The sequence below is a fragment of the Arachis ipaensis genome, chromosome B7 (assembly GCF_059453495.1).
Source record: "Arachis ipaensis isolate K30076 ecotype BB chromosome B7, ASM5945349v1, whole genome shotgun sequence".
NCBI lineage: Eukaryota > Viridiplantae > Streptophyta > Magnoliopsida > Fabales > Fabaceae > Arachis > Arachis ipaensis.
The window spans coordinates 133708688-133725828 of NC_142442.1; the positions used below are offsets into that span (position 1 = coordinate 133708688).

Sequence of the window (17141 nt, forward strand, 5' to 3'; positions counted from 1 at the left end):
AGCACAACCACCAGTAACCGTTGGTTGGCCTCCTTATGGCCTACCTCCAGGTTATAATTCACCAATGGGTGGTTATGTTCCTCCAATTAGATTTAGAATTATGTCAATTAGCAATTCATTTTTTTCATTACATCTTGAGTTTTCTCGTGATTATCAAGTGGCTTCCACATCGAATGGTCCTGGTTCGATGGCTGCTTTTCGACAGCATATCGATGAAAGTCATCATGATTTGGTCAATTTATTGACCCAGCAAATAACAACTATATTGAACCCAATGATGGCTGATCATGAGTAAAAATTTTAGCGTCTTGCTAGACAAGTTGAGCGGATTGCTCGAATCATTGATTATGATGAAGGTGATCAATAAAATATGCAAATGAACCGAGAGGATCTGATGAAAATGCCTAGCAATAGGGATGGTGATATGCATTTTGAAGAAGATATTCTTCGAGTGGTTCGACGAGATCAAAACACGGATGATGTTTTGGCTCAAATGCGAGCTAATCAACGTGGTGAGAGATACCAAGTTACTAGAATTGTTGAGGATGTGCTTAAATAGAGTCGGATTCAATGTGGGTTTCATGAATCGACCATACTTTGTTTCTGCTTTTCCTGCTGTTGTGCAAGCGGCAGAGGTACCAAGAGGTGTGAAAAACCCTAAAATAATAACAAAGTTTGTGGGTGAAGTTGGTGAATCAACTACTGAGCATATTTTTTGATCTATTATTGAATTGGGAAATTTAGCAAATGATGAGAACTTGAAGATGAAATTTTTTCCTTCTTCTTTAACGAAGAATGCATTTACTTAGTTTTCTAACCTCATGCCTAATTTGATTTTAACTTGGGCACAATTAGAGAATGCTTTTCATTCTCAATTTTTTAGAGGTGAATTGAATGTGACAGTTTCTGATTTAGTGGCTTTGAAACGAGAAGATGGTGAATCAATAGATGACTTCGTGATTTGTTTTAAAAATGCTCGAAGTCGATGTTATGTGTCTTGTCCTGAAAGTGAAGTAGTGAAAATAGCGACCATGTATTTAAGATTTTACATACGTCAAAAGTTACTTAATGTTGATATACTTGACTTAGCTCATTTAGTTGAAAGAATTCGTCAAATAGAAATTCTTCGAAAGGATACAGAAAGATTTAAAAATGAGAAAAGGTTGAAAAATAAATCTTTTTCTCGAAAAGAAAAGGTTTCATATGTCGAAATAAAATCCTCAAGTGAAGAATTTGATTTTGAATTTTCTGAAGTTGATTTAGTTGAATTAAAGAATGGTCCACCTTATGTATACTCTCTGCTTAAGAAAATCACGAATGTTGATAGATCTAATGATACAAAACATAAGAGTGGAAAGAATTATAGCTTCGATATTTCAAAATCAGATCAAATATTTGATGTGTTTCTTAAAGATAAACAATTAATCTTGCCAGAAGGCAAGACATTGCTTTCAATAAAAGATTTAAAGGAGAAACCTATTGTAACTTTTATCAAGCAATTAGCCATTCGACTAATAAATATGTTCGTTTCAGAGACTTGATTCAAGAAGCAATTATGGAAGGGAGATTAAAGTTCGATGATGGTGAAAAAGATATGAAGGTTGACTCTGATCCTTTTGATGTTGGTGCAAATTTTGCAGAGCTTTTCTTAGGGATCAACATGTTTGGTTTTTCTTATGAATTTGATACTGTTCTAGGGAATTTTGAAGATAATGTTCGACCAGTGTATCCGGGTGTTGGTGAAGGATTGTTAGAATTTCTGATGCAGCAGAAATTGAAAGATCGATATGTGTCTTTGTGCTCTCGGTGTAATGTTGTGTTCGATGTTGATGCTGCAGCTATCTTTGAGAAAGAAAAAATGAAAAAAGCGTTAGCCCATAAAGAAGAACAAATTCGTCAAAGGCAACCTCCTCGAAGACAAGAGGGACAAAGTTCTGGTCTCTCTTAGAGGAATTTTTCTTCTTCAATGAGTCATTCACAAGCTGTGGGTGTGCAATAGATACGAAATTGTCAGGAGTTTTGTAATTGAGATGCATAATATAGGGTAACCCTCAGAGAGGTCATCGAGGTTTCAATCGAGGCCATTATCCATATCCTTGAGGAAGAGCTAGAGGAAATTGAGGTGGAAGGAATGGATGACAAATAGTGCAAAAGGAATCATCGAATTCTAAAGACAATGGAGAAACATCTTTTTTTCATTCTTGAATAGTCTTCCCGTCTGATAGGAAACTCGTTCCTAAAGGGATTCCCTCACCAGCTAAATTCAAAAAGGGCAAAGCTGTTGTTGTAACGCCAATTGATGATAAAGAAAAAGATGTTGAATTGGGTAAAGAATATTTCGAGGAAGGTGATGAGGAAATAGTAAGCACTATTTTGATAATACAAACTGAATACTTAGGGGAATACGAAGGAAATTCGAATGAGGATTATGATGTGGAAGATGAAGAAGCTTTTGATTTTATTCATTCAGAAGGTGAATTAGGATATTTTTCAAAGGCCAACAGAAAAGCAAAAGTCACATCTTCAACTATTGCATGTTACTGCTTATATGAGTGGTATTTGTGTTAACAAAATTTTGGTCGATGGAGGAGCAGCAATTAGTTTGTTGCCAGAACGAACGCTAACTAAGGTAGGGAAGTATTCTGATGATTTGATCCCTAATAATATTTCAGTGACCGATTATAGCGGTGTATCAACCCCTGCAAAAGGGTTAGTTACTCTTCAAGTGCAAGTGGGATCTTCATGTCGAAACACTATTTTTGTGGTGGTGTCTTCGAAGGCTAGCTATAATGCATTGCTTGGACAAGATTGGATTCATGGTGTTGGAGCTGTACCTTTGACCGTGCATCAGAGTATTCTTCTTTGGATTGATGAAGGAATATATGAAGAGATAAAAGCAGATTCGAGCCTTTATGTGGAACAGTTACATGTCGATTTTAAGGTGTATAATGGAAAACTGAAACCTCTTAATGTCGATAAAATGCTTAATTCTTATAATTGTGAAAGCTATTTTTTGACTTCAGAAGGACTTAATGTGAAGCTTTGTCAGCCAAAGCTTGATTTCCCTCCTACTGGGTGGGAGTAGTGGTTTTAAAAAAAAAAGAGTCAATAATTCAAGGATATTTTGTCATGGCCAAAAAGCAAGATGTCTCAAATTATTTGGCTACCTTAGAAAGCTATTTAAGTAATTTCAATTCTGCAGAAACTCTTTCTTTTGATAGAAGTGATTCTTTTGATGAAGTTGAATTACATAGGGATTTCAATTCAGTTTTTTCAATTCCTAGTACAAATTTGATTCCTTAAATTGAATTTAGGCCTAAATTAGGTTTTACTTCTTTTCCTATTCTTAGGAGTAATATTGTTAACCAATCTTGCGTCGATGTATCTCACCGTCCTTGTATTGAAAATGATTCGATTGCTAATTTGGTTGATAATAAAGTTTGTTTTTCCTCAAATGAGCTAATAGATCTATCTTTTGATTGTATTTACGATTTGGAACCTTTGAATTTTAAAAAGTATTCAATTAATGATGATAATATCGAAAGAGGTTTTGAGTCTCAAGATCTTCTTGAGGAAATTAGTTTGGGATCTGGTGATGATGTTAGACCCACTTATATTTGTAAAAATATTGACAAGCAATTTCGAGCAGAATTAATCAATCTTTTAGTTAAGTAGAAAAATTGTTTTGCTTGGGATTATTAGGAGATGTCTAGACTTGATCGTTCTTTAGTAAAACACTAATTGGCTTTAAAGCCATTTTCTCAGCCAGTAAAACGGGCACCTCGATGCTTTGCACCTGAGGTCAATCTTAAGGTTAAAGAAGAAATTCAAAGATTGGTTAAAGTAAAGTTTATTCGAATAGCTCGTTATGTTGATTGAGTGTCAAATATTGTACCAGTAATGAAGAAGAATGAGAAATTACGAGTATGCATTGATTTTATAGATCTAAACAATGCTAATCCTAAAGATGAATATTTTATGCCTATAGCAGACATGTTAGTCGATTCTGCAGCAGGCAATGAAATTTTGATCATGGATGGTTATTCTGGATATAAACAAATCTTTATAGCCAAGGATGATGTGTTGAAAACTACTTTTCGATGTCCTAGGGCTTTAGGAACTTATGAATGAGTGGTGATGCCTTTTGGTTTGAAGAATGCTGGCACAATGTATCAACGTGTCATGAATACTATTTTTCATGAGTTTATCAAAAAATTTATAGAAGTATATATCGATGATATTATGGTTAAGTCAAACTCGATAGACCAGCATCTCAATCATTTGAGCCAAGCATTTGACACAATCTGCAAAAAAAGTTTAAAAATGAATCTTTTAAAATGTGCATTTGGGGTATCTACAGGAAACTTTTTGGATTGTGTAGTTCAAAAGAAAGGTATTGCTATTTATCAAAATAAAGCCAAGGCAATCTTGGAGTTGCCACTATCAATATCAAAGAAGGAGGTACAATCTTTCTTGAGAAAGGTTAATTTCTTTTGACGTTTTGTATCTAATCTTTCTAGTCAAACATGTGTTTTTTCATCTTTATTCAAACTTAAAGATGAGTCTCAGTATGAATGGATAGAGGAACATCAAAAGGCGTTTGATTCAATTAAAGATTATTTGTCCAAAGCACCAATAATGGCAACCATTCGTTCCCATGAGTCATTGAAATTATATATTGCAGCATCGATGAATACTATTGGGTGTATGCTGGCTCAAGATGATGAGGAAGGTCATGAAAGGGCCATTTATTATTTAAGTCGAGTTATGTTTGATATTGAGACAAGATATTCTCCAATCGAGAAATTATGTCTTTCTCTTTATTATGCTTGCATGAAATTGAAATGTTATATGGTTGCAAAAAAGACTATAAAAGTGATTGCTCAAACGGATCTAATAAAGTATATGTTATCTTATCCCATGTTAAGAGGTCGATTAGGAAAGTGGATGATTGACTTAACGGAGTTCGATTTGTAATATGTGCCAGCTAAAGTTGTTAAAGTCAGGTCACTTTGTGGATCTTCTAATTGATAGATCGAATAATCCCAATTACCCGGGGACAAATATTATCGAGGTGAATTCTGATTGTTGGGAGATGTATTTTGATGCTTTGAAACATAAAGATAGTGCTAGAGTCAGTCTTTTGATTATTTTCCCAGAAGGTGTCCCATCAAAATTCTTGTTTGAGTTAAAATACCCATGTTCAAATAATATTGCTGAGTATGAAGCCTTGATTTTGGTTTAGAGTTTTTGATTCATAAAGGGGCACTGGATGTTCAATTTTTGGAGATTCTCAGTTGGTTTTAAAACAATTATCGAAAGAATTTAAATTTAATAACGAAAAGTTACAAAAGTATTTGTTGACAGCATGGAAATTATTAGTATCTTTTCGAAAAGTATCCTTGGTTCATATTCTAAGAATTCAAAATGAAGTTGGCAACGAGTTGGCTCAAATTATATCGAGATATAAAATACTTCCCGAAACTTTAGAAAAATTGACAAAGGTACGACAAATTTTGGTGCCTATTGAGGAAAGGGAAGTTTTAGTCATAGATGAGTGGGATGATGATGATTGGAGAAAACTAATTGTGGAATATCTAAGAAATCCTAAAGTCCGTATCGATCGGAAAGTTAAGATAAAAGCAATGAACTTTGTGGTGAGGGTGATGAGTTATATAAGAAAGGTAATGAAGGAAATCTTATGAGGTGTTTAAGTCAATCTGAAAAAGATATTCCCCTTGGAGAAGTTCATAAGGGTATATGTGGTTCCCATCAAGCTGAAGAGAAAATAAAATGGGTACTTCGACGTGATCGAGTATATTGGCCATCTATGGTGAAAGATAGTATTGATTATGCTAAAGCATGCTAAGAATGTCAGAAGCATGGAGTAATACAACAAATCCCTGCTTCTGAGCTACATTCGATTATAAAGCCTTGGCCATTTAGGGGATGGGCTTTGGATTTGATTAGAATGATCCATCCTCCTTCGTCAAAGAATCACAAGTTTATTTTAGTGGCTATCGATTATTATATAAAATGGGTCGAAGCTATTCCTTTGGTAGAAGTAGGTCAAAATGAGATCATTGATTTTATAGAACATATAATTCATCGATTCGGAATCCCTCAAACATTGAGTACTGATCAAGGTACTATGTTTATTGGCTAACGTGTTAAAACTTTTGTAGGCTTGCAGCATCAAGAAATATAACTATGGTGACTTCAACTCTATATTATGCGCAGGCAAATGGTCAAGTTGAAGCTGTAAATAAGATTCTGGTTAATTTGATTAAAAAGCAAAATGGTCAAAGACCTCGAACTTGGCATGAAACTATAAGCCAAGTATTATGGGCTTATCGAAATTAACCCAAAGGATCGACAAACATGTCTCCTTAAAAATTGGTTTATGATCACGATGCAGTTTTACCTTTAGAAATTAATCTCAATACCATAAGAATAATGAGACAAGATGAATTACCAATTGAGGATTATCAGAATGCGATGTTTGATGAATTAAACGATTTGGATAATGAATGTAACACCCTAACACACAGAGTTTTACACTTAAGTCGTAAAACAAAGGTGGTGTGGTATTACGACCTCTAAAATAAAATGTACATATGTATAATAGTTGAAAGAAGGTAGTATACTAAGAGCCTTGAAGAATAAGTAAAAAAAAATTGTAAAATCAAAAGCGCAACACTCAAGATTAAGGATTGCTTGCGTACGAAGAAAGCTAAAGATCATAAACATATATATATATAGAAAGTAATAACAGAGAGTCAAGAGTACAAAATAACAAGCTCTTAACTCAGCCTGCGAAGCTAAGGCTGGCCGGAGAATATTTACATACATATATACATAACCCACAATCCAAAATACATACATAAAGTCCTAGTTCTCCATACACCTCTAAGAGGTACAAAAGTAAAACAAGTATATACATGAGGAGAGTCTATACATATATAACAAAAGATCAAAAGTAAAGTCCCAAAATGACCACTTCGCTGCAGAACTCCAGGCGCCTATCGAGGTGCCTCTCGACCTGCATCTGAAAAATAACAATAACGTATGGGATGAGAACCGGGGCTTCTCAGCATGGTAAAGGTGCTACCTACATAAGATATAAGGTCTTAGCAATGCCAGAGGCAATCCTAGAATACCGACACTCAGATTATAAAGCATAAAGGGTTAAACCAGAAACCGTAGACGGGTGGTCTTCTAAGGATTCCTAAACCTAACTAAAACTTAGCTAGAACACTAAATCTCTCCACCCTTCATCCGTTCCTCCATCTCCGGTGAATTTGCACAGACAGACAAGCATACAATGGCAAACACAGGTAGAATACAAGTAATACAGATAACAAGTATAACAGTTAGCATATTATAATCAATTAGGCATTCCCAATTAATGCATAAACAAGCAATTCAAACAATATGCACATGATGTATGCCTGTCCTATGGTTGATGAGTCTCATCTGTCGGTTATCAAGCCAACCCGACGCGCATCCCCAAGATTCTATGTTTGGTTTTTCTTATTTATATATAATTGCTCAATGGGAGAATCTTCCTGGGAATTTATAAGTGTCCGGTCACCTCTTACATCGTAGGTTCAACAGAGTATCGAGTATCAACTTGGAACACGTGGTGGCAAGCCACGGTACTTTACCTAGGGAAACTCGTATCTCAGATAAGATTGGCATTCTCTTGGCATCTTCTATACTTCCTCACAAACTCTTGTGCATCCGACATGATGGAAGGCCAATAGTATCCAGATCTAACAAGCTTCTTGGCCAACGCCTTTCCCCCAATATGGTGGCCAAATCATCCTTCATGGACTTCGCTCAAGACGTAGTCCGTTTGGTCGGGCCGCAAGCACTTCAGCAGGGGTTGATTAAGCCCTCATTTGTACAGCTGGCCCAGTATCACTACATACTTGGTCACCTCCTATTTTACCGTTCTAGCACCCTTCTTGTCCTCAGGGAGTTCGCTGTCCTCCAAGAAACGGATGATCAGATCTATCCATGAGGAAGGGCTCAACGCTTATGTTACGTAGAGAGTTACCGACGGCTCCTTTACCAGCCCTTGAATCAAAGATTGGTTTTCCATGCCTGGCTTTGTGCTTGCCATCTTCGATAGGAGGTCAGCTCTCGCATTTATTTCTCTGGGTACATGTTGAATCGTGACCTCTTCGAAATCTTCACACAACATTTTCACCTTTTCCAAGTACTTATGAAGTAAGGAGTCCCTAGCGTGATATGTCCCGTTGCCCTGGGAGGTAACAATTTGGGAGTCACTGTTGACCTCGACTCGCGACGCTCTGACTTCTTTGGCAAGGAGCAAACCCCCTATCAAGGCTTTATATTCCGCTTAGTTTTTGGAGACCGGGAAGTCGAACTTGACTGATTGATCATAAGTCATCCCAGCCGAGCTTTCGAGGATTATTTCTTGGTGCACGAAACTGGCTCCGCACATTTCGCACAGATAGACCGGCAAGTATATCGGGTCGTCCAAGTAATGTCTCAGGTGAGTGAGAGTCTATCCCACAGAAATTGTTGGTTTGAGCACACAGTGGTTACCTTGCAGATCTTAGTTAGGCAGATAGAAATCATAGTTTGTCACGAAAAATGCATAAAACAGAATAAATAAATAAAATGTTACTAGATAGGTGTGAAATCAATGGTATGAGAACGGTTGAGGCTTCGGAGATGCTTTGTCTTCTGGATTAATTTTTCTTACTGTCTACTTCAATAACTTTCTGATTCATTCAATGGCAGCCGTAAGTGATTAACTCGTCCTCTCATCAAGTTAACCTCCTCCACTACAGCAATCCACCATGTTGAAGTGACTCGTGTCCTCTCATCAAGCCACATCTAGGTCTCTCACTGTAGCAGAAGATGAAGCTCTAAGCAATCCACTCCCCTTCACGATCCTACTCAAGGTGCCACAGACAAGGCAGATCTTCCATATCAGAAAGTGTTACTTCTCTGACTCTAGCCTTAACGCCACAGAGACCTCACTTACCCACGGTCAATGGGATTTCATGTCACGTATCCAAAGTTGCCCAGGTACTCTATTGAAATTCGTAATGCAATCTCTAGCTTTGGTTCAACGCTATCCGGGTCAGGACTCGCAGGAACCCATGTAGAATAAGGGTGATTGTCACTGGTCACCCTCAATTCATGAGATGAAGAACAAGAATGCATAAGGGAATAGAATCAGACATATTGAACTAAAACAGTAATATTATTGATCCATGAAACTCAGCAGAGCTCCTAACCTTAACCTTAGGAGGTTAGTGACTCATACTGTACAATAGTAGTGAAGTATTTGATTGGGGGGGGGGGGAGATCCAAAGTTAGGGTGATCTCCTCCTATATATACTAATATCCTAACTAAGAATTATAGAAATAAGATAAACTAAGTTGATAATGCGAAAATCCACTTCTGGGACCAACTTGGTGAGTGTTTGGGATGAGCTTGAGTGAAATCCACGAGCTAGTACCCCTTAGGGGTGTTGAACGCTGGCTTGGGACTCCCTTTTGGGTGTTGGACGCCAGCTGCTCCCTTGTGGGCGTTGAACTCCAGGAATAGGGTAGGTGGCTAGCGTTGAACGCCAGTTTTGGGCCTTCATTTCTAAAGCAAAGTATGAACTATTATATATTTCTGAAAATTCCTAGATGTTAGCTTTTCATAGCCGTTGAGAGCGCCCCGTTTAGACTTCTGTAACTCCAGAAAAGCTCCTTCGAGTGCACGGAGGTCAGATCCTGACAGCATCTGCAGTCCTTTCTCTGTCTCTGAATCAGACTTTTGCTCAAGCTCCTCAATTTCAGCCAGAAAATACCTGAAATCACCATAAAACACACAAACTCAAAGTAGAATAAAAAAAATATGAATTTTGCACTAAAACCTACGAAAATATAATAAAACTTAAACAAAACATAATGAAAACTACATAAAAATGACGCCAAAAAGCGTATAAAATATCCGCTCATCAGAAAACCAAACATAAACTATTGCTTGTCCCCAAGCAACCAAAAACAAAGTAGGATAAAAAGAAGAGAAGGATACAATAAATCTCAGAGTTCTTAATGAAGCTCAATTTCAATTAGATGAGCGGGACTAGCAGCTTTTTGCTTCTAAATAATTTTGGCATCTCACTTTCCATTGAAGCTCAGAATGATTAGCATATTTAGGAATTCAGAATCCAATTGATATTATTGACTCTCCTAGTTCAGTTCTTTTTTATTCTTGAACACTACTTCTTTAGAGTCTTGGCCGTGACCCTAAGCACTTTGTCTTTCAGTATTACCACTGGATACATAAATGCCACAGACACTTAACTTGGTGAACCCCTCAGGATTGTGATTCAGGTTTGCTAGAATCCCCAGCTAGTGGTGTCCAGAGTTCTTAAGCACGCTCTTTTTGCTTTGGATCACGACTTTAAATGCTCATTCTCAAGCTTTTCACTTGACACCTTCACACCACAAGCATATAGTTAGGGAAGCAGCTCATTTGAACTGTTTAGGCTAAGATATTATCTTTTTGGCCCTCCTAACCAATGATGCTCAAAGCCTTGGATCCTTGCTCTTGCCTTTTGGTTTAAAGAGCTATTGGCTTTTTCTTTTTGCTTTTTTTCCACATATTTTTTTTTTTTGCTTTTTGCTGATTTTTCTTGCTTCAAGAATCAATTTTTGCATTTTTTAGATTAACAATAATACTTCACTTTTATCATCATTCTTTTAAGAGCCAACATTCTTAACTCCAACATCAAATATGCACTGTTCATTCACGCATTTAGAAAATAAAAGCAATGCCACCACATCAAATAATTGAACTATTCTTATTATATAACTCGAGTTCATGAATCTTACTTCTCTTTTTCAATTAAAATTTTCTTTTAAGCAAGGTGAGAGATGCATGGAATAATTCATAGCTTTAAGACATAAGGATGATCATGCACTAGAAACAGATAATAAAACAAAATACATGAAAAACATAAAAATAACATAAGCAAAGGGAATTAAGGGAACGAATCCACCTTAGTGATGGCGGCTACTACTCCTTCTGGAGGATCCAATGGAGTGCTTGATTTCTTCTATGTCACGCCCCTGCCTTTGTTGTTCTTCCTTCATAACTCTTTAATCTTCTCTCATGGCCCTTTGGTATTCTCTTATTTCATGGAAGATGGTGGAATGTTCTTGATGTCTCATCCCCAACTGATCCATGTTGGAACTTAGTTCTCTTAGAGAAGTGTACAATTTCTCCCAGTAGCCTTGGGGAAAAAAATGCATCACTTGAGGCATCTCAGAGATTTTTTGTTGAGGCAGCTCCACATGCTCTTATTGAGGTGTATGTGTAGGCTCTCTAGTTTTCTCCATCCTTCTTTTAGTGATGGGCTTGTCCTCTTCAATGGAGATGTCTCCTTCTATGACAATTCTAGCTGAATTGCATAGATGACAGATAAAGTGGGAAAACACTAACCTTGATAAGGTGGAAGTCCTTTCAGCTTTCTTGTACAACTCTTGAGGTATTACCTCATGTATCTCCACCTCACTTCTAATCATGATGCAATGAATCATAATGGCTCTGTCAATGGTCACTTCTGACCGATTGCTAGTAGGGATGATAGAGCATTGGATGAATTCTAGTTATCCCCTAGCTACAGGCTTGAGGTCGAGCTTTCTTAGTTGGATAGGCTTGCCTTGAGTATCCATCTTCCATTGAGCTCCTTCCACATAAATGTCTGAAAGGACTCGGTCCAACCTTTGATCAAAATTGACTCTCCTTGTGTAAGGATGTGGGTCTCCTTACATCATTGGCAAGTGGAGCGCCAACCTTACACTCTCTAGGCTGAAATCCAAGGGTCACCATCGGACCATGGTGCTCCAATTTTTGGGATGTGGGTTCACGCTAGTGTCATGGTTATAGTGACCCATGTATTAGCATAGAACCCTTGCACCATCAAGATTCCAACTTCCGGAATCATATTGGTTAGGACTTTCTAACCTTTCCTCCGAATTTCTCTTCGGATCTCTGGGTACTCATTCTTTTTAGCCTAAAGGGGACTTTAGGAATCACCTTCTTCTTTGCCACTACTTCATAGAAGTGGTCTTGATGAGCTTTGGTGATGAATCTCTCCATCTCCTAAGATTCGGAGGTGGAAGCAACTGCTTTCTCTTTCCTCTTTCTAGAGGATTCTCCGACTTTGGGTGCCAAAAGTATGAATGGAAAACAAAAAGCAAGGCTTTTCTAACACCAAACTTAAAAGCTTTGCTCATCCTCAAGCAAAATATGAAGAAAAGAGTAGAAGATGAAGATAATAGGTGAAGAAAGAGGAGGATAGTGGTTCAGCCAAGTGAGGCTTAAGTGTATGAATAGTGTGTGTATAAAAGGTAGGAAGAAGGGGGTATTTATAGGGGTGGGATAGGGTAGGGTTCGAATGAATGGGTGAGAATTGGGTGGGAAATTTGAATTTGAAGTGGGTGGGGGTTGGTGGGAGTTATGATGGTTTTGGGAAGAGATATGAATGTGATTGGGTTAGGGTTTATAGGAAAGAGTATGTGGGGAAGAGTGAAAGTAAGAGAGAGAAGAAGGTGGGGTAGGTGGAGATTCTGTGGGACCCACTGATCCTGAGAGGCTAGGGAATTCGAGTTCCATGCCCCGTTGTGGGCGTTGAACGCCCAGCTCCTGCTTCTGGCTGGCATTCAACGCCAGCTTCAGGCTGCTCCTCATGGGCGTTGAACGCCCACTCTGGCGTCCTTGTCTGGCGTTCAACGCCAGCAAGGTGCTTGCTCCAGGGTGTTCTGTTTCCAGCTCTGACTGTTTCTGTTTTTGTTCTAGCTACTGCACATGATCACAAACTTAAACAAATATGAAAATTAAATTGAAATAACTTAAGTAAACTTAATGAAAAATAGAAATAACTTTAATTATGGTTGGTTTGCCTCCCAACAAGCACTTTTTTAACGTCACTAGCTTGACGGTTAGCTCCTTACGGAGGTGAATATGGGCTCAGAATTTTGCCCCTTATAGTGAATTTCTTGCCTGTGCTCTCATGGATGAGCTCCACATGCTCTAGAGACAGGATCTTGTTCACTGTGTGTAGAATGACTGGGTTGTCAGTGAAGGCAACTCTCATACCAGGTGAGAGGTCTTCAATGGGGATTTTCTTATCCCTCCACCCTTTAGGTACTTTCTTCTTAGTACATTTATTCTCAGTGCTTGATGATGGCTTCCCAACACCAAACTTAGAATTGGTGTCTGGGGGCTCTGTATAACTTTGCACTGAGAGGGGGTTGGAACACTAGGTGTTGCACAACTGTCTCTCTTTTGTCAGAGGGAGAGTTAGGGCTAGGCATCTTGAATAAGATGTGGTCCTCCCATAGCTGTAGAATCAGCTCTCCCTTTGCTACATCAATGATGGCATTGGCAGTGGCTAGGAAGGATCTTCCAAGAATGATTAAGTCATCCTCTTCCTCCTCAGTATCCAGGATTATAAAATCTGCAGGGATGTAAAGGTTCTCAACCTTACCTAAGACATCCTCTACACGGCCATAAGCCTTTTTCATTGACTTGTCTGCCATCTCTAGTGAGATTCTTGCAGCTTGTACCTCAAAGATTCCCAACCTTTCCATTACAGAGAGTGGCATAAGGTTTATGCTTGACCCTTGGTCACACAGATCCTTCTCAAAGGTAACGGTGCCCATTGTGCAAGGAATTAGGAAGTGTCTAGGATCCGACAGCTTCTGAGGAAGTTTCTACTGAACCAAGGCATTGAGTTCCTTGGTGAGCACTGGAGGTTCTTCCTCCAATGTCTCTGTGCCAAATAGCTTAGCATTCAGTTTCATCAGAATTTCTAGGTACCGAGCAACTTGCTCTTTCCTAGTTTCCTCTTCCTCATCAGAGGAGGAGTACTCTTCAGATTCTAAAATTTTCAACCAAGCATTCAAGGGAACTTCAATGGGTTCCTCATGAACCTTTGGTTCCATCAATTCTTCAATAGAAGAGTTCTCAGTGGGCTTGGGGTACCCAACTACTCCTATTGTGGCATTTAATGCTAGGACTTGTGTTTCTTTGGGCGTTGAATGCCCAGCTTGTATCCCTTTACTGGCGTTCAATGCTAGTGAGGGTACTGTATTGGGCATTGCATGCCCAATAAGGACCTCCTTACTGGCGTTCAACGCCAGAGAATCCCCCTCAGATTTGGCCTCAGTGTTCACTGTGATGGCCTTGCACTCTTCTCTTGGATTTACTTCAGTGTTACTAGGAAGAGTGTTAGGAGGGGTCTCAGAAATTCTCTTGCTCAGTTGACCAACTTGTACCTCCAGATTTCTGATAGAGGACCTAGTTTCTGTTATGAAACTGTGAGTGGTCTTAGAGAGTTCAGAGACTGTGGTTGCTAAGTTAGAAATGCTCTGCTTTTAGAAGTTTCCATCTGTTGCTGAGAAGATGGGAATGGTGGTCTGTTGATAAACCTATTTTGGGTTCTTCCACCTTGATTATTGTTGAAGCCTTGCTGAGGCTTCTGTTAATCCTTCCATGAAAGGTTAGGATGATTCTTCCAAGAGGAGTTGTAAGTGTTTTGCATAGGGTTCTACCATGTAATTCACCGCTTCCAGCATGGGTTGATCTGGATCATAGGCATCTCCATCATAGGAGGTGTCTTGAGTGCTGCTAGCTGCAGCTTGCATTCCAGTCAAGTGCTGAGAGATCATATTGACCTGTTGGGTCAAGATCTTGTTCTGAGCCAATATGACATTCAGAGTGTCAACTTTCAGGACTCTTTTCTTCTGAGCTACCCCATTGTTCACAGGGTTTCTCTCAGAAGTGTACATGAATTGGTTATTTGCAACCATTTCAATGAGTTCTTGTGCCTCTTTAGGTGTTTTCTTCAAGTGGAGTGATCCACCTGCAGAATGGTCCAATGACATCTTTGACATCTTGGACATCTCAGATAGACCATCATAGAAGATACCTAGGATAGTCCATTATGAGAGCATGTCAGGAGGACATCTCCTGATCAGTTACTTGTATCTTTCCTAAGCTTCATAGAGGGATTCACTCTCTTTTTGTCTGAAAGTTTGAACTTCCACCCTGAGCTTGGTCATCTTTTGAGGTGGAAAAAACTTGGCCAAGAAAGCATTGACCAACTTTTCCCAAGAGTCTAGGCTTTCTTTAGGTTGAGAATCCAACCACAGCCTAGCTCTGTCTCTGACAGCAAAGGGGAAAAGCATCAGTCTGTAGACCTCAGGATCCACTCCATTGGTCTTAATAGTGTCACAGATTTGCAAGAATTCAGATAAGAACTGATGTGGATCTTCCAGTGGAAGTCCATGGAATTTATAATTCTGTTGCATTAGAGAGACTAACTGAGGCTTTAGCTCAAAGTTATTTGCTCTAATTGCAGGTATGGAGATACTTCTTCCATAGAAGTTAGAAGTGGGTGTAGTAAAGTCACCAAGAACCTTCCTTGCATCTCCTCCATTGTTCTGTTTGGCTGCCATGCTTGTATTTTCAGTTTCTTGTTCGAAAAGTTCTATGAGGTCTCTTCCAGAATGTTGTGCTTTAACTTGTTGTAAACGCTTCCTTAAGGTCCTTTTAGGTTCAGGATCAGGATCAAAGAGAGGTTCTTTTTCTCTGTTCCTACTCATAAACAAGAAAAAGAAGACAAGAAAGAAAAAAAATGGGGGCTCTATGTCAAAGAATAGAGAACTCCCTATGAGATGTGAAGAAGAAAGAAGAATGAGGATAGAAGAATGAGATGAAGAGTTCGAATAAAAGGAGGTAAAGAATTCAAAAATTTAGAAGTGAAAAGAGAAACTAGAATTAAAATATTTTTTGTTTTTATTTTATTTATTAATTGAATAGGAAATTAAAAGCTAATTAACTAAAAATATTTGAAAAGTTAGAAGGTAGTTTTCGAAAAAGAAGAGAGAGAGCAGTGAGAAGTTTTTGAAAATAGAAGAGAGAGGAATTAGGAAGTTTTGAAAAAGAAGAAAGAGAAAACAAGTAACTAATTAAGAAAGATTTGAAATTAAGATAAGATAGAAGATTAGAAAAAGAATTGAAATTAAAATTTAAAATTAGAAAAGATAAGATAAGAATTTGAAAAGATTTGATTTTGAATTTTGAAATTGAAGCAAGATAAGATAAAGATTTGAAAATAAGTTTGAAAAGATAAGATATGGTGAAGATTTGAAAAAGATTTGAAAAAAGATAAGATTTGAAATTTGATTTTTGAAAAAGATTTAAATTTGAAATTTGAATTTTGAATTTGAGTTTTAAAATTTGAATTTGAAATAAGATAAGATAAGATTTTTTGAAATTTAAAGAAAGATAAAAAGATAACGTGAAGATTTGAAAAAGATATAAAAAGATAAGAATTAAAATTTAAAATTTGACTTTAAGATAGGATAAGATAAGATAGTGATTTGAAATTAAAATTTGAAAATCTTTTTGGAATTTTCGAAAATTTGATTAAAGATAGAAAAGATATTTTTTTGATTTTTTGAATTAATGAAGAGAGAGAAAAACAACCAAAAGACACCAAACTTAAAATTTTTAGATCAAGAGACACTAATTTTCGAAAATTGAAAGAACAAACACCGAAAGACACCAAACTTAAAACTTTTAACATCAAAACAAGAAAAGAAACAAGAACAACTTGAATACCAAGAAAGAACACTGAGACTAATTCAAAAATTTTGAGAAAACAAAGAACACACAAAGGACACCAAACTTAAGAATTAACATTAGACTCAAACAAAAGAAACTATTTTTTGAAAATTTTTGGAAAAAGAAACAAGAAAGTTCGAAACTTTAACAAGAACAAGAACAAAAGACTCAAACAAAAGATAAAGATTAATAAAGAAAAGAAAAGGTTTTGAAAAATTTTTGAAAAGAAAACAAAAGACTCAAATAAAATAGTAAAAATGACCTAATCTAAGCAACAAGATAAACCGATTGTTTGTCAAATTCGAACAATCCCCGACAACGGCGCCAAAAACTTGGTGCACAAAACTGGCTCCGCAGGTTTCGTACAGATAGACTGGCAAGTATACCGGGTCGTCCAAGTAATTACTCAGGTGAGTGAGGGTCGATCCCACGGAGATTTTTGGTTTTAGCAAGCAGTGGTTACCTT

The 17141-nt window shown here is 37.6% G+C and overlaps 1 non-coding gene across 1 annotated transcript; it reads left to right on the forward strand.

Annotated features, from left to right (window-relative positions):
* The first annotated feature begins 14998 nt into the window (after nt 1–14998).
* Nucleotides 14999–15102, forward strand: LOC148554217 (small nucleolar RNA R71). The gene has a single exon (XR_015893942.1). It is a non-coding gene; the product is annotated as a small nucleolar RNA R71 (small nucleolar RNA).
* Nucleotides 15103–17141: the final 2039 nt, after the last annotated feature.